The sequence below is a fragment of the Thunnus maccoyii genome, chromosome 16, assembly GCF_910596095.1.
Source record: "Thunnus maccoyii chromosome 16, fThuMac1.1, whole genome shotgun sequence".
In the NCBI taxonomy this organism is placed as follows: Eukaryota; Metazoa; Chordata; class Actinopteri; order Scombriformes; family Scombridae; genus Thunnus; species Thunnus maccoyii.
In genome coordinates this window covers 26,356,547-26,378,763 of record NC_056548.1, presented here as the reverse complement: position 1 = coordinate 26,378,763, position 22,217 = coordinate 26,356,547, and the positions used below count along the sequence as shown (strand labels likewise).

The window sequence follows — 22,217 nt, the reverse complement described above, 5'->3', positions numbered from 1 at the left end:
TGCCATCTGCTGGCATTGTTTGAAAAACCTCTCCACCACAACCCCCTGTATGTAAATAAAATCTGACTTTAATCCTATCAAACATCAGCTGAAAAATAAAGATATCTGAGTGTTTTAGTGAAGTTCTAGTAGAAGCAAAGGAACTAAAACATACACACTTACACACTCAAAAACTGCTCTATAGAGAAAAAAATAAACACCTTTTAAACATTTCTTTGTCAAAGTCGTTGTGGTCCCATGAATAAAACATCCAATATACCGGTAAACATCAAAAATGTTATGTTTCTGTTCCAAAGAAAAAGCACCTGTACTCCTTCAACTGACACTGTGATCATCTAGAGGGAAAATCTTTTACCGTAAGATCACCTTTAACCTTAAAGTTACTGGTACCTTTGTAAAAATCTGTCTTAAAATAACAGTCAAGTTCCAATATGAACAGTGAAAGAGGTTTTCTTTGCTGTAATCGTTCCTCCTGTTCATAGTGGCTATTAAAAGATCCCTTCAAATGTGCTTTCAGTATAAGTAATTGGGGCCAAAATCCACAGTGTGTTCACAGTCATTTTGTGCAAAAAAGCATTTAAAAGTTTATCTGAAGCTTATATGAGGCTTCAGCAGTCTGAGTTAGTCATATCAAGTGGATATCTGACACATTTAAAGTCTTTATACCATCAAATTCCCTCTTTGTGTTTCCTCAGACAGTGTTTCTCTGTTGAGCTGCGGTAGAAGTATAGTAACAAAAAGAGGGACTTTGGCACTAAAAAGAGTGTAACGTTGAAAGATATCTACTTTATTTGACTCATTTGGATGACTGCTGCTGTATATTAGCTTCAGATAAACTTTTAAATATTTCTTGTGGATTTTGTCTCCCATCACTTACAAGGGGGATCTTCTAATGGTCAGTATGAACGGGAGGAATGATTATGGCAAGAAAAACCTATTTCAATGTTCATTTGGGTACCTAACTATTGTTTGAAGACTGACTTTAAAATTTGTGAACCTGCCTTTAAGAATGCATGAGATATTTTTAATATAATCTGCCTCACAAACTGCTTATACTGTTTTACACTGCAGTCATCAAGTCATTTCTCTACACTTCCATCACTGTCTGGTTTGGACCGGCCACCAAACAGGACAGGAATAGACTACAACGGATGGTCAGGTCTGCAGAAAATATTATCGTGTATTATATATAGTTTGTTGGAGAAATTTTACAGACGCTGGAAGGCCTAATTTTTGAGATGTGTATCCAGGATTTCAATGATAGGGTTTGTTTAAACAAACTTTCCAAGAATTTGAAAGTTTGGTTGATTGGATTTTTTTTTTTTTAAAAGAAACAAAGTCAACTGGATTTAAGTATGGCAGGAAAACTAATCAATACAAATCAAATCAGGAAAAATATCCATTCAAACAAACTTGAAAGTCTCCTTACATACCAACAAAAACTGCCAAAGCTGACTATATTTCAAATCATCCAGGCGGGGTATTGGGTTAAGTTTTCAACGAGCAATAATCACATCTCATTAAAATCTGAAAAAAATACTAAATGTATTCATGCCAGAGAAAACAAGTACTACTAACAGACTCAGGGAAACGTTAACATTCACAGAAATTAAAAGTCTCTTTAGAGACTAACAAAAATTGCCACAGCTGACTATATTTCAAGTCATCCAGGCGGGGTATTGGGTTAAGTTTTCAACCAGCAATAATCACGTCTCAGTAGAACTTCATAGACTATGAAATTGCCTCTGCGAAAGGATATCCATAACACCTATGACTTAAAAGTGGACCTGCTCCAACGCTCACAACGCTCGTGGTGCAATTCTCAAACCTTACCGGATGTACAGTACTGTCAGATCGATGACATGTTCATGTTGCTCGTGATTGGCTTGTTGATTACAAACTCCGCCTTTTCCATAACCTTATGATCCCGGTCGCACAGAGAAATTTCACAAACGTAGGACAACCTACTTTTTCAGACCACATACCCATAATTTCCACGTTCGGGTTCTATTAAAGCAGGGGCCAGTTTCAAAGAGAGCCGTTTGCAGGTCACAAATGTTGTTATTTCCCTGATTCGCAAAGGATTTTCACTCACAAACTACAGATACATTTACGAGTCCTACGGTTCTCGTTTTGAAATTAGATAGGCCTACCCAGGATTAGCACGGCTGGGTTTCTTTAAACCAGGATTCCGAGAGATTGAAAGTTTGGTTCATTGGAGAAAACCAGTTCAAAAAGATCTGAAAAAAAACTAAATGTATTCATGGCAGAGAAAACAAGTACTACTAACAGACTCAGGGAAACGTTAACATTCACAGAAATTAAAAGTCTCCTTAGAGACTAACAAAAATTGCCACAGCTGACTATATTTCAAGTCATCCAGGCGGGGTATTGGGTTAAGTTTTCAACCAGCAATAATCACGTCTCAGTAGAACTTCATAGACTATGAAATTGCCTCTGCGCAAGGATAGCCATAACACCTATGACTTAAAAGTGGACCTGCTCCAACGCTCACAACGCTCGTGGTGCAATTCTCAAACCTTACCGGATGTACAGTACTGTCAGATCCATGACATGTTCATGTTGCACGTGATTGGCTTGTTGATTACAAACTCCGCCTTTTCCATAACCTTATGATCCCGGTCGCACAGAGAAATTTCACAAACGTAGGACAACCTACTTTTTCAGACCACATACCCATAATTTCCACGTTCGGGTTCTATTAAAGCAGGGGCCAGTTTCAAAGAGAGCCGTTTGCAGGTCACAAATGTCGTTATTTCCCTGATTCGCAAAGGATTTTCACTCACAAACTACAGATACATTTACGAGTCCTACGGTTCTCGTTTTGAAATTAGATAGGCCTACCCAGGATTAGCACGGCTGGGTTTCTTTAAACCAGGATTCCGAGAGATTGAAAGTTTGGTTCATTGGAGAAAACCAGTGCAAAAAGATCTGAAAAAAAACTAAATGTATTCATGGCAGAGAAAACAAGTACTACTAACAGACTCAGGGAAACGTTAACATTCACAGAAATTAAAAGTCTCCTTAGAGACTAACAAAAATTGCCACAGCTGACTATATTTCAAGTCATCCAGGCGGGGTATTGGGTTAAGTTTTCAACCAGCAATAATCACGTCTCAGTAGAACTTCATAGACTATGAAATTGCCTCTGCGAAAGGATATCCATAACACCTATGACTTAAAAGTGGACCTGCTCCAACGCTCACAACGCTCGTGGTGCAATTCTCAAACCTTACCGGATGTACAGTACTGTCAGATCGATGACATGTTCATGTTGCACGTGATTGGCTTGTTGATTACAAACTCCGCCTTTTCCATAACCTTATGATCCCGGTCGCACAGAGAAATTTCACAAACGTAGGACAACCTACTTTTTCAGACCACATACCCATAATTTCCACGTTCGGGTTCTATTAAAGCAGGGGCCAGTTTCAAAGAGAGCCGTTTGCAGGTCACAAATGTCGTTATTTCCCTGATTCGCAAAGGATTTTCACTCACAAACTACAGATACATTTACGAGTCCTACGGTTCTCGTTTTGAAATTAGATAGGCCTACCCAGGATTAGCACGGCTGGGTTTCTTTAAACCAGGATTCCGAGAGATTGAAAGTTTGGTTCATTGGAGAAAACCAGTTCAAAAAGATCTGAAAAAAAACTAAATGTATTCATGGCAGAGAAAACAAGTACTTCTAACAGACTCAGGGAAACGTTAACATTCACAGAAATTAAAAGTCTCCTTAGAGACTAACAAAAATTGCCACAGCTGACTATATTTCAAGTCATCCAGGCGGGGTATTGGGTTAAGTTTTCAACCAGCAATAATCACGTCTCAGTAGAACTTCATAGACTATGAAATTGCCTCTGCGCAAGGATAGCCATAACACCTATGACTTAAAAGTGGACCTGCTCCAATGCTCACAACGCTCGTGGTGCAATTCTCAAACCTTACCGGATGTACAGTACTGTCAGATCGATGACATGTTCATGTTGCACGTGATTGGCTTGTTGATTACAAACTCCGCCTTTTCCATAACCTTATGATCCCGGTCGCACAGAGAAATTTCACAAACGTAGGACAACCTACTTTTTCAGACCACATACCCATAATTTCCACGTTCGGGTTCTATTAAAGCAGGGGCCAGTTTCAAAGAGAGCCGTTTGCAGGTCACAAATGTCGTTATTTCCCTGATTCGCAAAGGATTTTCACTCACAAACTACAGATACATTTACGAGTCCTACGGTTCTCGTTTTGAAATTAGATAGGCCTACCCAGGATTAGCACGGCTGGGTTTCTTTAAACCAGGATTCCGAGAGATTGAAAGTTTGGTTCATTGGAGAAAACCAGTTCAAAAAGATCTGAAAAAAACTAAATGTATTCATGGCAGAGAAAACAAGTACTACTAACAGACTCAGGGAAACGTTAACATTCACAGAAATTAAAAGTCTCCTTAGAGACTAACAAAAATTGCCACAGCTGACTATATTTCAAGTCATCCAGGCGGGGTATTGGGTTAAGTTTTCAACCAGCAATAATCACGTCTCAGTAGAACTTCATAGACTATGAAATTGCCTCTGCGCAAGGATAGCCATAACACCTATGACTTAAAAGTGGACCTGCTCCAACGCTCACAACGCTCGTGGTGCAATTCTCAAACCTTACCGGATGTACAGTACTGTCAGATCCATGACATGTTCATGTTGCACGTGATTGGCTTGTTGATTACAAACTCCGCCTTTTCCATAACCTTATGATCCCGGTCGCACAGAGAAATTTCACAAACGTAGGACAACCTACTTTTTCAGACCACATACCCATAATTTCCACGTTCGGGTTCTATTAAAGCAGGGGCCAGTTTCAAAGAGAGCCGTTTGCAGGTCACAAATGTCGTTATTTCCCTGATTCGCAAAGGATTTTCACTCACAAACTACAGATACATTTACGAGTCCTACGGTTCTCGTTTTGAAATTAGATAGGCCTACCCAGGATTAGCACGGCTGGGTTTCTTTAAACCAGGATTCCGAGAGATTGAAAGTTTGGTTCATTGGAGAAAACCAGTTCAAAAAGATCTGAAAAAAACTAAATGTATTCATGGCAGAGAAAACAAGTACTACTAACAGACTCAGGGAAACGTTAACATTCACAGAAATTAAAAGTCTCCCTAGAGACTAACAAAAATTGCCACAGCTGACTATATTTCAAGTCATCCAGGTGGGGTATTGGGTTAAGTTTTCAACCAGCAATAATCACGTCTCAGTAGAACTTCATAGACTATGAAATTGCCTCTGCGAAAGGATATCCATAACACCTATGACTTAAAAGTGGACCTGCTCCAACGCTCACAACGCTCGTGGTGCAATTCTCAAACCTTACCGGATGTACAGTACTGTCAGATCGATGACATGTTCATGTTGCACGTGATTGGCTTGTTGATTACAAACTCCGCCTTTTCCATAACCTTATGATCCCGGTCGCACAGAGAAATTTCACAAACGTAGGACAACCTACTTTTTCAGACCACATACCCATAATTTCCACGTTCGGGTTCTATTAAAGCAGGGGCCAGTTTCAAAGAGAGCCGTTTGCAGGTCACAAATGTCGTTATTTCCCTGATTCGCAAAGGATTTTCACTCACAAACTACAGATACATTTACGAGTCCTACGGTTCTCGTTTTGAAATTAGATAGGCCTACCCAGGATTAGCACGGCTGGGTTTCTTTAAACCAGGATTCCGAGAGATTGAAAGTTTGGTTCATTGGAGAAAACCAGTTCAAAAAGATCTGAAAAAAAACTAAATGTATTCATGGCAGAGAAAACAAGTACTACTAACAGACTCAGGGAAACGTTAACATTCACAGAAATTAAAAGTCTCCTTAGAGACTAACAAAAATTGCCACAGCTGACTATATTTCAAGTCATCCAGGCGGGGTATTGGGTTAAGTTTTCAACCAGCAATAATCACGTCTCAGTAGAACTTCATAGACTATGAAATTGCCTCTGCGCAAGGATAGCCATAACACCTATGACTTAAAAGTGGACCTGCTCCAACGCTCACAACGCTCGTGGTGCAATTCTCAAACCTTACCGGATGTACAGTACTGTCAGATCGATGACATGTTCATGTTGCACGTGATTGGCTTGTTGATTACAAACTCCGCCTTTTCCATAACCTTATGATCCCGGTCGCACAGAGAAATTTCACAAACGTAGGACAACCTACTTTTTCAGACCACATACCCATAATTTCCACGTTCGGGTTCTATTAAAGCAGGGGCCAGTTTCAAAGAGAGCCGTTTGCAGGTCACAAATGTCGTTATTTCCCTGATTCGCAAAGGATTTTCACTCACAAACTACAGATACATTTACGAGTCCTACGGTTCTCGTTTTGAAATTAGATAGGCCTACCCAGGATTAGCACGGCTGGGTTTCTTTAAACCAGGATTCCGAGAGATTGAAAGTTTGGTTCATTGGAGAAAACCAGTTCAAAAAGATCTGAAAAAAAACTAAATGTATTCATGGCAGAGAAAACAAGTACTACTAACAGACTCAGGGAAACGTTAACATTCACAGAAATTAAAAGTCTCCTTAGAGACTAACAAAAATTGCCACAGCTGACTATATTTCAAGTCATCCAGGCGGGGTATTGGGTTAAGTTTTCAACCAGCAATAATCACGTCTCAGTAGAACTTCATAGACTATGAAATTGCCTCTGCGCAAGGATAGCCGTAACACCTATGACTTAAAAGTGGACCTGCTCCAACGCTCACAACGCTCGTGGTGCAATTCTCAAACCTTACCGGATGTACAGTACTGTCAGATCGATGACATGTTCATGTTGCACGTGATTGGCTTGTTGATTACAAACTCCGCCTTTTCCATAACCTTATGATCCCGGTCGCACAGAGAAATTTCACAAACGTAGGACAACCTACTTTTTCAGACCACATACCCATAATTTCCACGTTCGGGTTCTATTAAAGCAGGGGCCAGTTTCAAAGAGAGCCGTTTGCAGGTCACAAATGTCGTTATTTCCCTGATTCGCAAAGGATTTTCACTCACAAACTACAGATACATTTACGAGTCCTACGGTTCTCGTTTTGAAATTAGATAGGCCTACCCAGGATTAGCACGGCTGGGTTTCTTTAAACCAGGATTCCGAGAGATTGAAAGTTTGGTTCATTGGAGAAAACCAGTTCAAAAAGATCTGAAAAAAAACTAAATGTATTCATGGCAGAGAAAACAAGTACTACTAACAGACTCAGGGAAACGTTAACATTCACAGAAATTAAAAGTCTCCTTAGAGACTAACAAAAATTGCCACAGCTGACTATATTTCAAGTCATCCAGGCGGGGTATTGGGTTAAGTTTTCAACCAGCAATAATCACGTCTCAGTAGAACTTCATAGACTATGAAATTGCCTCTGCGCAAGGATAGCCGTAACACCTATGACTTAAAAGTGGACCTGCTCCAACGCTCACAACGCTCGTGGTGCAATTCTCAAACCTTACCGGATGTACAGTACTGTCAGATCGATGACATGTTCATGTTGCACGTGATTGGCTTGTTGATTACAAACTCCGCCTTTTCCATAACCTTATGATCCCGGTCGCACAGAGAAATTTCACAAACGTAGGACAACCTACTTTTTCAGACCACATACCCATAATTTCCACGTTCGGGTTCTATTAAAGCAGGGGCCAGTTTCAAAGAGAGCCGTTTGCAGGTCACAAATGTCGTTATTTCCCTGATTCGCAAAGGATTTTCACTCACAAACTACAGATACATTTACGAGTCCTACGGTTCTCGTTTTGAAATTAGATAGGCCTACCCAGGATTAGCACGGCTGGGTTTCTTTAAACCAGGATTCCGAGAGATTGAAAGTTTGGTTCATTGGAGAAAACCAGTTCAAAAAGATCTGAAAAAAAACTAAATGTATTCATGGCAGAGAAAACAAGTACTACTAACAGACTCAGGGAAACGTTAACATTCACAGAAATTAAAAGTCTCCTTAGAGACTAACAAAAATTGCCACAGCTGACTATATTTCAAGTCATCCAGGCGGGGTATTGGGTTAAGTTTTCAACCAGCAATAATCACGTCTCAGTAGAACTTCATAGACTATGAAATTGCCTCTGCGCAAGGATAGCCGTAACACCTATGACTTAAAAGTGGACCTGCTCCAACGCTCACAACGCTCGTGGTGCAATTCTCAAACCTTACCGGATGTACAGTACTGTCAGATCGATGACATGTTCATGTTGCACGTGATTGGCTTGTTGATTACAAACTCCGCCTTTTCCATAACCTTATGATCCCGGTCGCACAGAGAAATTTCACAAACGTAGGACAACCTACTTTTTCAGACCACATACCCATAATTTCCACGTTCGGGTTCTATTAAAGCAGGGGCCAGTTTCAAAGAGAGCCGTTTGCAGGTCACAAATGTCGTTATTTCCCTGATTCGCAAAGGATTTTCACTCACAAACTACAGATACATTTACGAGTCCTACGGTTCTCGTTTTGAAATTAGATAGGCCTACCCAGGATTAGCACGGCTGGGTTTCTTTAAACCAGGATTCCGAGAGATTGAAAGTTTGGTTCATTGGAGAAAACCAGTTCAAAAAGATCTGAAAAAAAACTAAATGTATTCATGGCAGAGAAAACAAGTACTACTAACAGACTCAGGGAAACGTTAACATTCACAGAAATTAAAAGTCTCCTTAGAGACTAACAAAAATTGCCACAGCTGACTATATTTCAAGTCATCCAGGCGGGGTATTGGGTTAAGTTTTCAACCAGCAATAATCACGTCTCAGTAGAACTTCATAGACTATGAAATTGCCTCTGCGAAAGGATATCCGTAACACCTATGACTTAAAAGTGGACCTGCTCCAACGCTCACAACGCTCGTGGTGCAATTCTCAAACCTTACCGGATGTACAGTACTGTCAGATCCATGACATGTTCATGTTGCACGTGATTGGCTTGTTGATTACAAACTCCGCCTTTTCCATAACCTTATGATCCCGGTCGCACAGAGAAATTTCACAAACGTAGGACAACCTACTTTTTCAGACCACATACCCATAATTTCCACGTTCGGGTTCTATTAAAGCAGGGGCCAGTTTCAAAGAGAGCCGTTTGCAGGTCACAAATGTCGTTATTTCCCTGATTCGCAAAGGATTTTCACTCACAAACTACAGATACATTTACGAGTCCTACGGTTCTCGTTTTGAAATTAGATAGGCCTACCCAGGATTAGCACGGCTGGGTTTCTTTAAACCAGGATTCCGAGAGATTGAAAGTTTGGTTCATTGGAGAAAACCAGTTCAAAAAGATCTGAAAAAAAACTAAATGTATTCATGGCAGAGAAAACAAGTACTACTAACAGACTCAGGGAAACGTTAACATTCACAGAAATTAAAAGTCTCCTTAGAGACTAACAAAAATTGCCACAGCTGACTATATTTCAAGTCATCCAGGCGGGGTATTGGGTTAAGTTTTCAACCAGCAATAATCACGTCTCAGTAGAACTTCATAGACTATGAAATTGCCTCTGCGAAAGGATATCCGTAACACCTATGACTTAAAAGTGGACCTGCTCCAACGCTCACAACGCTCGTGGTGCAATGCTCAAACCTTACCGGATGTACAGTACTGTCAGATCGATGACATGTTCATGTTGCACGTGATTGGCTTGTTGATTACAAACTCCGCCTTTTCCATAACCTTATGATCCCGGTCGCACAGAGAAATTTCTCAAAAGTGGAACAACCTACTTTTTCAGACCACATACCCATAATTTCCACGTTCGGGTTCTATTAAAGCAGGGGCCAGTTTCAAAGAGAGCCGTTTGCAGGTCACCAATGTCGTTATTTCCCTGATTCGCAAAGGATTTTCACTCACAAACTACAGATACAATTACGAGTCCTACGGTTCTCGTTTTGAAATTAGATAGGCCTACCCAGGATTAGCACGGCTGGGTTTCTTTAAACCAGGATTCCGAGAGATTGAAAGTTTGGTTCATTGGAGAAAACCAGTTCAAAAAGATCTGAAAAAAAACTAAATGTATTCATGGCAGAGAAAACAAGTACTACTAACAGACTCAGGGAAAGGTTAACATTCACAGAAATTAAAAGTCTCCTTAGAGACTAACAAAAATTGCCACAGCTGACTATATTTCAAGTCATCCAGGCGGGGTATTGGGTTAAGTTTTCAACCAGCAATAATCACGTCTCAGTAGAACTTCATAGACTATGAAATTGCCTCTGCGAAAGGATATCCATAACACCTATGACTTAAAAGTGGACCTGCTCCAACGCTCACAACGCTCGTGGTGCAATTCTCAAACCTTACCGGATGTACAGTACTGTCAGATCCATGACATGTTCATGTTGCACGTGATTGGCTTGTTGATTACAAACTCCGCCTTTTCCATAACCTTATGATCCCGGTCGCACAGAGAAATTTCACAAACGTAGGACAACCTACTTTTTCAGACCACATACCCATAATTTCCACGTTCGGGTTCTATTAAAGCAGGGGCCAGTTTCAAAGAGAGCCGTTTGCAGGTCACAAATGTCGTTATTTCCCTGATTCGCAAAGGATTTTCACTCACAAACTACAGATACATTTACGAGTCCTACGGTTCTCGTTTTGAAATTAGATAGGCCTACCCAGGATTAGCACGGCTGGGTTTCTTTAAACCAGGATTCCGAGAGATTGAAAGTTTGGTTCATTGGAGAAAACCAGTTCAAAAAGATCTGAAAAAAAACTAAATGTATTCATGGCAGAGAAAACAAGTACTACTAACAGACTCAGGGAAACGTTAACATTCACAGAAATTAAAAGTCTCCTTAGAGACTAACAAAAATTGCCACAGCTGACTATATTTCAAGTCATCCAGGCGGGGTATTGGGTTAAGTTTTCAACCAGCAATAATCACGTCTCAGTAGAACTTCATAGACTATGAAATTGCCTCTGCGAAAGGATATCCATAACACCTATGACTTAAAAGTGGACCTGCTCCAACGCTCACAACGCTCGTGGTGCAATTCTCAAACCTTACCGGATGTACAGTACTGTCAGATCCATGACATGTTCATGTTGCACGTGATTGGCTTGTTGATTACAAACTCCGCCTTTTCCATAACCTTATGATCCCGGTCGCACAGAGAAATTTCACAAACGTAGGACAACCTACTTTTTCAGACCACATACCCATAATTTCCACGTTCGGGTTCTATTAAAGCAGGGGCCAGTTTCAAAGAGAGCCGTTTGCAGGTCACAAATGTCGTTATTTCCCTGATTCGCAAAGGATTTTCACTCACAAACTACAGATACATTTACGAGTCCTACGGTTCTCGTTTTGAAATTAGATAGGCCTACCCAGGATTAGCACGGCTGGGTTTCTTTAAACCAGGATTCCGAGAGATTGAAAGTTTGGTTCATTGGAGAAAACCAGTTCAAAAAGATCTGAAAAAAAACTAAATGTATTCATGGCAGAGAAAACAAGTACTACTAACAGACTCAGGGAAACGTTAACATTCACAGAAATTAAAAGTCTCCTTAGAGACTAACAAAAATTGCCACAGCTGACTATATTTCAAGTCATCCAGGCGGGGTATTGGGTTAAGTTTTCAACCAGCAATAATCACGTCTCAGTAGAACTTCATAGACTATGAAATTGCCTCTGCGAAAGGATATCCATAACACCTATGACTTAAAAGTGGACCTGCTCCAACGCTCACAACGCTCGTGGTGCAATTCTCAAACCTTACCGGATGTACAGTACTGTCAGATCGATGACATGTTCATGTTGCACGTGATTGGCTTGTTGATTACAAACTCCGCCTTTTCCATAACCTTATGATCCCGGTCGCACAGAGAAATTTCACAAACGTAGGACAACCTACTTTTTCAGACCACATACCCATAATTTCCACGTTCGGGTTCTATTAAAGCAGGGGCCAGTTTCAAAGAGAGCCGTTTGCAGGTCACAAATGTCGTTATTTCCCTGATTCGCAAAGGATTTTCACTCACAAACTACAGATACATTTACGAGTCCTACGGTTCTCGTTTTGAAATTAGATAGGCCTACCCAGGATTAGCACGGCTGGGTTTCTTTAAACCAGGATTCCGAGAGATTGAAAGTTTGGTTCATTGGAGAAAACCAGTTCAAAAAGATCTGAAAAAAAACTAAATGTATTCATGGCAGAGAAAACAAGTACTACTAACAGACTCAGGGAAACGTTAACATTCACAGAAATTAAAAGTCTCCTTAGAGACTAACAAAAATTGCCACAGCTGACTATATTTCAAGTCATCCAGGCGGGGTATTGGGTTAAGTTTTCAACCAGCAATAATCACGTCTCAGTAGAACTTCATAGACTATGAAATTGCCTCTGCGCAAGGATAGCCATAACACCTATGACTTAAAAGTGGACCTGCTCCAACGCTCACAACGCTCGTGGTGCAATTCTCAAACCTTACCGGATGTACAGTACTGTCAGATCGATGACATGTTCATGTTGCACGTGATTGGCTTGTTGATTACAAACTCCGCCTTTTCCATAACCTTATGATCCCGGTCGCACAGAGAAATTTCACAAACGTAGGACAACCTACTTTTTCAGACCACATACCCATAATTTCCACGTTCGGGTTCTATTAAAGCAGGGGCCAGTTTCAAAGAGAGCCGTTTGCAGGTCACAAATGTCGTTATTTCCCTGATTCGCAAAGGATTTTCACTCACAAACTACAGATACATTTACGAGTCCTACGGTTCTCGTTTTGAAATTAGATAGGCCTACCCAGGATTAGCACGGCTGGGTTTCTTTAAACCAGGATTCCGAGAGATTGAAAGTTTGGTTCATTGGAGAAAACCAGTTCAAAAAGATCTGAAAAAAAACTAAATGTATTCATGGCAGAGAAAACAAGTACTACTAACAGACTCAGGGAAAGGTTAACATTCACAGAAATTAAAAGTCTCCTTAGAGACTAACAAAAATTGCCACAGCTGACTATATTTCAAGTCATCCAGGCGGGGTATTGGGTTAAGTTTTCAACCAGCAATAATCACGTCTCAGTAGAACTTCATAGACTATGAAATTGCCTCTGCGAAAGGATATCCATAACACCTATGACTTAAAAGTGGACCTGCTCCAACGCTCACAACGCTCGTGGTGCAATTCTCAAACCTTAGCGGATGTACAGTACTGTCAGATCCATGACATGTTCATGTTGCACGTGATTGGCTTGTTGATTACAAACTCCGCCTTTTCCATAACCTTATGATCCCGGTCGCACAGAGAAATTTCACAAACGTAGGACAACCTACTTTTTCAGACCACATACCCATAATTTCCACGTTCGGGTTCTATTAAAGCAGGGGCCAGTTTCAAAGAGAGCCGTTTGCAGGTCACAAATGTCGTTATTTCCCTGATTCGCAAAGGATTTTCACTCACAAACTACAGATACATTTACGAGTCCTACGGTTCTCGTTTTGAAATTAGATAGGCCTACCCAGGATTAGCACGGCTGGGTTTCTTTAAACCAGGATTCCGAGAGATTGAAAGTTTGGTTCATTGGAGAAAACCAGTTCAAAAAGATCTGAAAAAAAACTAAATGTATTCATGGCAGAGAAAACAAGTACTACTAACAGACTCAGGGAAACGTTAACATTCACAGAAATTAAAAGTCTCCTTAGAGACTAACAAAAATTGCCACAGCTGACTATATTTCAAGTCATCCAGGCGGGGTATTGGGTTAAGTTTTCAACCAGCAATAATCACGTCTCAGTAGAACTTCATAGACTATGAAATTGCCTCTGCGAAAGGATATCCGTAACACCTATGACTTAAAAGTGGACCTGCTCCAACGCTCACAACGCTCGTGGTGCAATGCTCAAACCTTACCGGATGTACAGTACTGTCAGATCGATGACATGTTCATGTTGCACGTGATTGGCTTGTTGATTACAAACTCCGCCTTTTCCATAACCTTATGATCCCGGTCGCACAGAGAAATTTCACAAACGTAGGACAACCTACTTTTTCAGACCACATACCCATAATTTCCACGTTCGGGTTCTATTAAAGCAGGGGCCAGTTTCAAAGAGAGCCGTTTGCAGGTCACAAATGTCGTTATTTCCCTGATTCGCAAAGGATTTTCACTCACAAACTACAGATACATTTACGAGTCCTACGGTTCTCGTTTTGAAATTAGATAGGCCTACCCAGGATTAGCACGGCTGGGTTTCTTTAAACCAGGATTCCGAGAGATTGAAAGTTTGGTTCATTGGAGAAAACCAGTTCAAAAAGATCTGAAAAAAAACTAAATGTATTCATGGCAGAGAAAACAAGTACTACTAACAGACTCAGGGAAAGGTTAACATTCACAGAAATTAAAAGTCTCCTTAGAGACTAACAAAAATTGCCACAGCTGACTATATTTCAAGTCATCCAGGCGGGGTATTGGGTTAAGTTTTCAACCAGCAATAATCACGTCTCAGTAGAACTTCATAGACTATGAAATTGCCTCTGCGAAAGGATATCCATAACACCTATGACTTAAAAGTGGACCTGCTCCAACGCTCACAACGCTCGTGGTGCAATTCTCAAACCTTACCGGATGTACAGTACTGTCAGATCGATGACATGTTCATGTTGCACGTGATTGGCTTGTTGATTACAAACTCCGCCTTTTCCATAACCTTATGATCCCGGTCGCACAGAGAAATTTCACAAACGTAGGACAACCTACTTTTTCAGACCACACACCCATAATTTCCACGTTCGGGTTCTATTAAAGCAGGGGCCAGTTTCAAAAAGAGCCGTTTGCAGGTCACAAATGTCGTTATTTCCCTGATTCGCAAAGGATTTTCACTCACAAACTACAGATACATTTACGAGTCCTACGGTTCTCGTTTTGAAATTAGATAGGCCTACCCAGGATTAGCACGGCTGGGTTTCTTTAAACCAGGATTCCGAGAGATTGAAAGTTTGGTTCATTGGAGAAAACCAGTTCAAAAAGATCTGAAAAAAAACTAAATGTATTCATGGCAGAGAAAACAAGTACTACTAACAGACTCAGGGAAAGGTTAACATTCACAGAAATTAAAAGTCTCCTTAGAGACTAACAAAAATTGCCACAGCTGACTATATTTCAAGTCATCCAGGCGGGGTATTGGGTTAAGTTTTCAACCAGCAATAATCACGTCTCAGTAGAACTTCATAGACTATGAAATTGCCTCTGCGAAAGGATATCCATAACACCTATGACTTAAAAGTGGACCTGCTCCAACGCTCACAACGCTCGTGGTGCAATTCTCAAACCTTACCGGATGTACAGTACTGTCAGATCCATGACATGTTCATGTTGCACGTGATTGGCTTGTTGATTACAAACTCCGCCTTTTCCATAACCTTATGATCCCGGTCGCACAGAGAAATTTCACAAACGTAGGACAACCTACTTTTTCAGACCACATACCCATAATTTCCACGTTCGGGTTCTATTAAAGCAGGGGCCAGTTTCAAAGAGAGCCGTTTGCAGGTCACAAATGTCGTTATTTCCCTGATTCGCAAAGGATTTTCACTCACAAACTACAGATACATTTACGAGTCCTACGGTTCTCGTTTTGAAATTAGATAGGCCTACCCAGGATTAGCACGGCTGGGTTTCTTTAAACCAGGATTCCGAGAGATTGAAAGTTTGGTTCATTGGAGAAAACCAGTTCAAAAAGATCTGAAAAAAAACTAAATGTATTCATGGCAGAGAAAACAAGTACTACTAACAGACTCAGGGAAACGTTAACATTCACAGAAATTAAAAGTCTCCTTAGAGACTAACAAAAATTGCCACAGCTGACTATATTTCAAGTCATCCAGGCGGGGTATTGGGTTAAGTTTTCAACCAGCAATAATCACGTCTCAGTAGAACTTCATAGACTATGAAATTGCCTCTGCGAAAGGATATCCATAACACCTATGACTTAAAAGTGGACCTGCTCCAACGCTCACAACGCTCGTGGTGCAATTCTCAAACCTTACCGGATGTACAGTACTGTCAGATCCATGACATGTTCATGTTGCACGTGATTGGCTTGTTGATTACAAACTCCGCCTTTTCCATAGCCTTATGATCCCGGTCGCACAGAGAAATTTCACAAACGTAGGACAACCTACTTTTTCAGACCACACACCCATAATTTCCACGTTCGGGTTCTATTAAAGCAGGGGCCAGTTTCAAAAAGAGCCGTTTGCAGGTCACAAATGTCGTTATTTCCCTGATTCGCAAAGGATTTTCACTCACAAACTACAGATACAATTACGAGTCCTACGGTTCTCGTTTTGAAATTAGATAGGCCTACCCAGGATTAGCACGGATGGGTTTCTTTAAACCAGGATTCCGAGAGATTGAAAGTTTGGTTCATTGGAGAAAACCAGTTCAAAAAGATCTGAAAAAAAACTAAATGTATTCATGGCAGAGAAAACAAGTACTACTAACAGACTCAGGGAAAGGTTAACATTCACAGAAATTAAAAGTCTCCTTAGAGACTAACAAAAATTGCCACAGCTGACTATATTTCAAGTCATCCAGGCGGGGTATTGGGTTAAGTTTTCAACCAGCAATAATCACGTCTCAGTAGAACTTCATAGACTATGAAATTGCCTCTGCGAAAGGATATCCATAACACCTATGACTTAAAAGTGGACCTGCTCCAACGCTCACAACGCTCGTGGTGCAATTCTCAAACCTTACCGGATGTACAGTACTGTCAGATCCATGACATGTTCATGTTGCACGTGATTGGCTTGTTGATTACAAACTCCGCCTTTTCCATAACCTTATGATCCCGGTCGCACAGAGAAATTTCACAAACGTAGGACAACCTACTTTTTCAGACCACATACCCATAATTTCCACGTTCGGGTTCTATTAAAGCAGGGGCCAGTTTCAAAGAGAGCCGTTTGCAGGTCACAAATGTCGTTATTTCCCTGATTCGCAAAGGATTTTCACTCACAAACTACAGATACATTTACGAGTCCTACGGTTCTCGTTTTGAAATTAGATAGGCCTACCCAGGATTAGCACGGCTGGGTTTCTTTAAACCAGGATTCCGAGAGATTGAAAGTTTGGTTCATTGGAGAAAACCAGTTCAAAAAGATCTGAAAAAAAACTAAATGTATTCATGGCAGAGAAAACAAGTACTACTAACAGACTCAGGGAAACGTTAACATTCACAGAAATTAAAAGTCTCCTTAGAGACTAACAAAAATTGCCACAGCTGACTATATTTCAAGTCATCCAGGCGGGGTATTGGGTTAAGTTTTCAACCAGCAATAATCACGTCTCAGTAGAACTTCATAGACTATGAAATTGCCTCTGCAAAAGGATATCCATAACACCTATGACTTAAAAGTGGACCTGCTCCAACGCTCACAACGCTCGTGGTGCAATTCTCAAACCTTACCGGATGTACAGTACTGTCAGATCCATGACATGTTCATGTTGCACGTGATTGGCTTGTTGATTACAAACTCCGCCTTTTCCATAACCTTATGATCCCGGTCGCACAGAGAAATTTCACAAACGTAGGACAACCTACTTTTTCAGACCACATACCCATAATTTCCACGTTCGGGTTCTATTAAAGCAGGGGCCAGTTTCAAAGAGAGCCGTTTGCAGGTCACAAATGTCGTTATTTCCCTGATTCGCAAAGGATTTTCACTCACAAACTACAGATACATTTACGAGTCCTACGGTTCTCGTTTTGAAATTAGATAGGCCTACCCAGGATTAGCACGGCTGGGTTTCTTTAAACCAGGATTCCGAGAGATTGAAAGTTTGGTTCATTGGAGAAAACCAGTTCAAAAAGATCTGAAAAAAAACTAAATGTATTCATGGCAGAGAAAACAAGTACTACTAACAGACTCAGGGAAACGTTAACATTCACAGAAATTAAAAGTCTCCTTAGAGACTAACAAAAATTGCCACAGCTGACTATATTTCAAGTCATCCAGGCGGGGTATTGGGTTAAGTTTTCAACCAGCAATAATCACGTCTCAGTAGAACTTCATAGACTATGAAATTGCCTCTGCGAAAGGATATCCATAACACCTATGACTTAAAAGTGGACCTGCTCCAACGCTCACAACGCTCGTGGTGCAATTCTCAAACCTTACCGGATGTACAGTACTGTCAGATCCATGACATGTTCATGTTGCACGTGATTGGCTTGTTGATTACAAACTCCGCCTTTTCCATAACCTTATGATCCCGGTCGCACAGAGAAATTTCACAAACGTAGGACAACCTACTTTTTCAGACCACACACCCATAATTTCCACGTTCGGGTTCTATTAAAGCAGGGGCCAGTTTCAAAAAGAGCCGTTTGCAGGTCACAAATGTCGTTATTTCCCTGATTCGCAAAGGATTTTCACTCACAAACTACAGATACAATTACGAGTCCTACGGTTCTCGTTTTGAAATTAGATAGGCCTACCCAGGATTAGCACGGATGGGTTTCTTTAAACCAGGATTCCGAGAGATTGAAAGTTTGGTTCATTGGAGAAAACCAGTTCAAAAAGATCTGAAAAAAAACTAAATGTATTCATGGCAGAGAAAACAAGTACTACTAACAGACTCAGGGAAAGGTTAACATTCACAGAAATTAAAAGTCTCCTTAGAGACTAACAAAAATTGCCACAGCTGACTATATTTCAAGTCATCCAGGCGGGGTATTGGGTTAAGTTTTCAACCAGCAATAATCACGTCTCAGTAGAACTTCATAGACTATGAAATTGCCTCTGCGAAAGGATATCCATAACACCTATGACTTAAAAGTGGACCTGCTCCAACGCTCACAACGCTCGTGGTGCAATTCTCAAACCTTACCGGATGTACAGTACTGTCAGATCCATGACATGTTCATGTTGCACGTGATTGGCTTGTTGATTACAAACTCCGCCTTTTCCATAACCTTATGATCCCGGTCGCACAGAGAAATTTCACAAACGTAGGACAACCTACTTTTTCAGACCACATACCCATAATTTCCACGTTCGGGTTCTATTAAAGCAGGGGCCAGTTTCAAAGAGAGCCGTTTGCAGGTCACAAATGTCGTTATTTCCCTGATTCGCAAAGGATTTTCACTCACAAACTACAGATACATTTACGAGTCCTACGGTTCTCGTTTTGAAATTAGATAGGCCTACCCAGGATTAGCACGGCTGGGTTTCTTTAAACCAGGATTCCGAGAGATTGAAAGTTTGGTTCATTGGAGAAAACCAGTTCAAAAAGATCTGAAAAAAAACTAAATGTATTCATGGCAGAGAAAACAAGTACTACTAACAGACTCAGGGAAACGTTAACATTCACAGAAATTAAAAGTCTCCTTAGAGACTAACAAAAATTGCCACAGCTGACTATATTTCAAGTCATCCAGGCGGGGTATTGGGTTAAGTTTTCAACCAGCAATAATCACGTCTCAGTAGAACTTCATAGACTATGAAATTGCCTCTGCGAAAGGATATCCATAACACCTATGACTTAAAAGTGGACCTGCTCCAACGCTCACAACGCTCGTGGTGCAATTCTCAAACCTTACCGGATGTACAGTACTGTCAGATCGATGACATGTTCATGTTGCACGTGATTGGCTTGTTGATTACAAACTCCGCCTTTTCCATAACCTTATGATCCCGGTCGCACAGAGAAATTTCACAAACGTAGGACAACCTACTTTTTCAGACCACATACCCATAATTTCCACGTTCGGGTTCTATTAAAGCAGGGGCCAGTTTCAAAGAGAGCCGTTTGCAGGTCACAAATGTCGTTATTTCCCTGATTCGCAAAGGATTTTCACTCACAAACTACAGATACATTTACGAGTCCTACGGTTCTCGTTTTGAAATTAGATAGGCCTACCCAGGATTAGCACGGCTGGGTTTCTTTAAACCAGGATTCCGAGAGATTGAAAGTTTGGTTCATTGGAGAAAACCAGTTCAAAAAGATCTGAAAAAAAACTAAATGTATTCATGGCAGAGAAAACAAGTACTACTAACAGACTCAGGGAAAGGTTAACATTCACAGAAATTAAAAGTCTCCTTAGAGACTAACAAAAATTGCCACAGCTGACTATATTTCAAGTCATCCAGGCGGGGTATTGGGTTAAGTTTTCAACCAGCAATAATCACGTCTCAGTAGAACTTCATAGACTATGAAATTGCCTCTGCGAAAGGATATCCATAACACCTATGACTTAAAAGTGGACCTGCTCCAACGCTCACAACGCTCGTGGTGCAATTCTCAAACCTTACCGGATGTACAGTACTGTCAGATCCATGACATGTTCATGTTGCACGTGATTGGCTTGTTGATTACAAACTCCGCCTTTTCCATAACCTTATGATCCCGGTCGCACAGAGAAATTTCACAAACGTAGGACAACCTACTTTTTCAGACCACATACCCATAATTTCCACGTTCGGGTTCTATTAAAGCAGGGGCCAGTTTCAAAGAGAGCCGTTTGCAGGTCACAAATGTCGTTATTTCCCTGATTCGCAAAGGATTTTCACTCACAAACTACAGATACATTTACGAGTCCTACGGTTCTCGTTTTGAAATTAGATAGGCCTACCCAGGATTAGCACGGCTGGGTTTCTTTAAACCAGGATTCCGAGAGATTGAAAGTTTGGTTCATTGGAGAAAACCAGTTCAAAAAGATCTGAAAAAAAACTAAATGTATTCATGGCAGAGAAAACAAGTACTACTAACAGACTCAGGGAAACGTTAACATTCACAGAAATTAAAAGTCTCCTTAGAGACTAACAAAAATTGCCACAGCTGACTATATTTCAAGTCATCCAGGCGGGGTATTGGGTTAAGTTTTCAACCAGCAATAATCACGTCTCAGTAGAACTTCATAGACTATGAAATTGCCTCTGCGAAAGGATATCCATAACACCTATGACTTAAAAGTGGACCTGCTCCAACGCTCACAACGCTCGTGGTGCAATTCTCAAACCTTACCGGATGTACAGTACTGTCAGATCGATGACATGTTCATGTTGCACGTGATTGGCTTGTTGATTACAAACTCCGCCTTTTCCATAACCTTATGATCCCGGTTGCACAGAGAAATTTCACAAACGTAGGACAACCTACTTTTTCAGACCACATACCCATAATTTCCACGTTCGGGTTCTATTAAAGCAGGGGCCAGTTTCAAAGAGAGCCGTTTGCAGGTCACAAATGTCGTTATTTCCCTGATTCGCAAAGGATTTTCACTCACAAACTACAGATACATTTACGAGTCCTACGGTTCTCGTTTTGAAATTAGATAGGCCTACCCAGGATTAGCACGGCTGGGTTTCTTTAAACCAGGATTCCGAGAGATTGAAAGTTTGGTTCATTGGAGAAAACCAGTTCAAAAAGATCTGAAAAAAAACTAAATGTATTCATGGCAGAGAAAACAAGTACTACTAACAGACTCAGGGAAAGGTTAACATTCACAGAAATTAAAAGTCTCCTTAGAGACTAACAAAAATTGCCACAGCTGACTATATTTCAAGTCATCCAGGCGGGGTATTGGGTTAAGTTTTCAACCAGCAATAATCACGTCTCAGTAGAACTTCATAGACTATGAAATTGCCTCTGCGAAAGGATATCCATAACACCTATGACTTAAAAGTGGACCTGCTCCAACGCTCACAACGCTCGTGGTGCAATTCTCAAACCTTAGCGGATGTACAGTACTGTCAGATCCATGACATGTTCATGTTGCACGTGATTGGCTTGTTGATTACAAACTCCGCCTTTTCCATAACCTTATGATCCCGGTCGCACAGAGAAATTTCACAAACGTAGGACAACCTACTTTTTCAGACCACATACCCATAATTTCCACGTTCGGGTTCTATTAAAGCAGGGGCCAGTTTCAAAGAGAGCCGTTTGCAGGTCACAAATGTCGTTATTTCCCTGATTCGCAAAGGATTTTCACTCACAAACTACAGATACATTTACGAGTCCTACGGTTCTCGTTTTGAAATTAGATAGGCCTACCCAGGATTAGCACGGCTGGGTTTCTTTAAACCAGGATTCCGAGAGATTGAAAGTTTGGTTCATTGGAGAAAACCAGTTCAAAAAGATCTGAAAAAAAACTAAATGTATTCATGGCAGAGAAAACAAGTAC

At 40.8% G+C, this 22,217-nt stretch overlaps 1 protein-coding gene and 29 non-coding genes across 30 annotated transcripts in view; all 30 read right to left on the bottom strand.

Annotated features, from left to right (window-relative positions):
* ism2a (isthmin 2a) overlaps nt 1–22,217 on the bottom strand; it is a 73,954-nt gene that overhangs the window by 38,271 nt on the left and 13,466 nt on the right. The window lies entirely within an intron of this gene.
* On the bottom strand, nt 1,617–1,757 carry LOC121881648. The gene has a single exon (XR_006091871.1). It is a non-coding gene; the product is annotated as a U4 spliceosomal RNA (small nuclear RNA).
* On the bottom strand, nt 2,329–2,469 carry LOC121881646. Its single transcript, XR_006091869.1, has one exon. It is a non-coding gene; the product is annotated as a U4 spliceosomal RNA (small nuclear RNA).
* On the bottom strand, nt 3,041–3,181 carry LOC121881615. Its single transcript, XR_006091841.1, has one exon. It is a non-coding gene; the product is annotated as a U4 spliceosomal RNA (small nuclear RNA).
* LOC121881645 lies at nt 3,753–3,893 on the bottom strand. The gene has a single exon (XR_006091868.1). It is a non-coding gene; the product is annotated as a U4 spliceosomal RNA (small nuclear RNA).
* LOC121881644 lies at nt 4,464–4,604 on the bottom strand. Its single transcript, XR_006091867.1, has one exon. It is a non-coding gene; the product is annotated as a U4 spliceosomal RNA (small nuclear RNA).
* Nucleotides 5,175–5,315, bottom strand: LOC121881618. The gene has a single exon (XR_006091843.1). It is a non-coding gene; the product is annotated as a U4 spliceosomal RNA (small nuclear RNA).
* On the bottom strand, nt 5,887–6,027 carry LOC121881643. The gene has a single exon (XR_006091866.1). It is a non-coding gene; the product is annotated as a U4 spliceosomal RNA (small nuclear RNA).
* On the bottom strand, nt 6,599–6,739 carry LOC121881642. Its single transcript, XR_006091865.1, has one exon. It is a non-coding gene; the product is annotated as a U4 spliceosomal RNA (small nuclear RNA).
* Nucleotides 7,311–7,451, bottom strand: LOC121881641. The gene has a single exon (XR_006091864.1). It is a non-coding gene; the product is annotated as a U4 spliceosomal RNA (small nuclear RNA).
* Nucleotides 8,023–8,163, bottom strand: LOC121881640. The gene has a single exon (XR_006091863.1). It is a non-coding gene; the product is annotated as a U4 spliceosomal RNA (small nuclear RNA).
* Nucleotides 8,735–8,875, bottom strand: LOC121881672. The gene has a single exon (XR_006091894.1). It is a non-coding gene; the product is annotated as a U4 spliceosomal RNA (small nuclear RNA).
* Nucleotides 9,447–9,587, bottom strand: LOC121881671. The gene has a single exon (XR_006091893.1). It is a non-coding gene; the product is annotated as a U4 spliceosomal RNA (small nuclear RNA).
* On the bottom strand, nt 10,159–10,299 carry LOC121881614. The gene has a single exon (XR_006091840.1). It is a non-coding gene; the product is annotated as a U4 spliceosomal RNA (small nuclear RNA).
* LOC121881670 lies at nt 10,871–11,011 on the bottom strand. Its single transcript, XR_006091892.1, has one exon. It is a non-coding gene; the product is annotated as a U4 spliceosomal RNA (small nuclear RNA).
* Nucleotides 11,583–11,723, bottom strand: LOC121881668. Its single transcript, XR_006091891.1, has one exon. It is a non-coding gene; the product is annotated as a U4 spliceosomal RNA (small nuclear RNA).
* On the bottom strand, nt 12,295–12,435 carry LOC121881639. The gene has a single exon (XR_006091862.1). It is a non-coding gene; the product is annotated as a U4 spliceosomal RNA (small nuclear RNA).
* On the bottom strand, nt 13,007–13,147 carry LOC121881613. The gene has a single exon (XR_006091839.1). It is a non-coding gene; the product is annotated as a U4 spliceosomal RNA (small nuclear RNA).
* On the bottom strand, nt 13,719–13,859 carry LOC121881667. Its single transcript, XR_006091890.1, has one exon. It is a non-coding gene; the product is annotated as a U4 spliceosomal RNA (small nuclear RNA).
* Nucleotides 14,431–14,571, bottom strand: LOC121881611. The gene has a single exon (XR_006091837.1). It is a non-coding gene; the product is annotated as a U4 spliceosomal RNA (small nuclear RNA).
* On the bottom strand, nt 15,143–15,283 carry LOC121881610. The gene has a single exon (XR_006091835.1). It is a non-coding gene; the product is annotated as a U4 spliceosomal RNA (small nuclear RNA).
* LOC121881666 lies at nt 15,855–15,995 on the bottom strand. The gene has a single exon (XR_006091889.1). It is a non-coding gene; the product is annotated as a U4 spliceosomal RNA (small nuclear RNA).
* Nucleotides 16,567–16,707, bottom strand: LOC121881609. Its single transcript, XR_006091834.1, has one exon. It is a non-coding gene; the product is annotated as a U4 spliceosomal RNA (small nuclear RNA).
* On the bottom strand, nt 17,279–17,419 carry LOC121881647. Its single transcript, XR_006091870.1, has one exon. It is a non-coding gene; the product is annotated as a U4 spliceosomal RNA (small nuclear RNA).
* LOC121881665 lies at nt 17,991–18,131 on the bottom strand. The gene has a single exon (XR_006091888.1). It is a non-coding gene; the product is annotated as a U4 spliceosomal RNA (small nuclear RNA).
* On the bottom strand, nt 18,703–18,843 carry LOC121881608. The gene has a single exon (XR_006091833.1). It is a non-coding gene; the product is annotated as a U4 spliceosomal RNA (small nuclear RNA).
* Nucleotides 19,415–19,555, bottom strand: LOC121881664. Its single transcript, XR_006091887.1, has one exon. It is a non-coding gene; the product is annotated as a U4 spliceosomal RNA (small nuclear RNA).
* Nucleotides 20,127–20,267, bottom strand: LOC121881607. Its single transcript, XR_006091832.1, has one exon. It is a non-coding gene; the product is annotated as a U4 spliceosomal RNA (small nuclear RNA).
* LOC121881662 lies at nt 20,839–20,979 on the bottom strand. Its single transcript, XR_006091885.1, has one exon. It is a non-coding gene; the product is annotated as a U4 spliceosomal RNA (small nuclear RNA).
* LOC121881679 lies at nt 21,551–21,691 on the bottom strand. Its single transcript, XR_006091901.1, has one exon. It is a non-coding gene; the product is annotated as a U4 spliceosomal RNA (small nuclear RNA).